Consider the following 320-nt stretch of genomic DNA (forward strand, 5'->3'; position numbering starts at 1 on the left):
TGATATTGATGAGTTATGACAAATAAGTGTTCCTTTGTTTAGCGACCCCTAAATTTAAATGCATCACTCCAAAATGTAGCTGACTGTCTTCGGCAGGTTGTCCTCTAACCAGTGAGGTAAAATATATCTTCCATTTCCATGTGTTTTGTTTAGTTGTGTTAGTTTCAACAGCATGTACAACCTGATTCCCCCTAAATCGATATCAGTGATTTATTGCTACTTGTCAAAACAACAGCGTTTCTGGTGCTTGTGCAGTTACGGTGCTTGTTTAAACAAATACAGGTAACATGATTATTGTGGCAGATATTTGTGTATATAGC

The sequence above is a fragment of the Salmo salar genome, chromosome ssa01 (assembly GCF_905237065.1).
Source record: "Salmo salar chromosome ssa01, Ssal_v3.1, whole genome shotgun sequence".
NCBI lineage: Eukaryota > Metazoa > Chordata > Actinopteri > Salmoniformes > Salmonidae > Salmo > Salmo salar.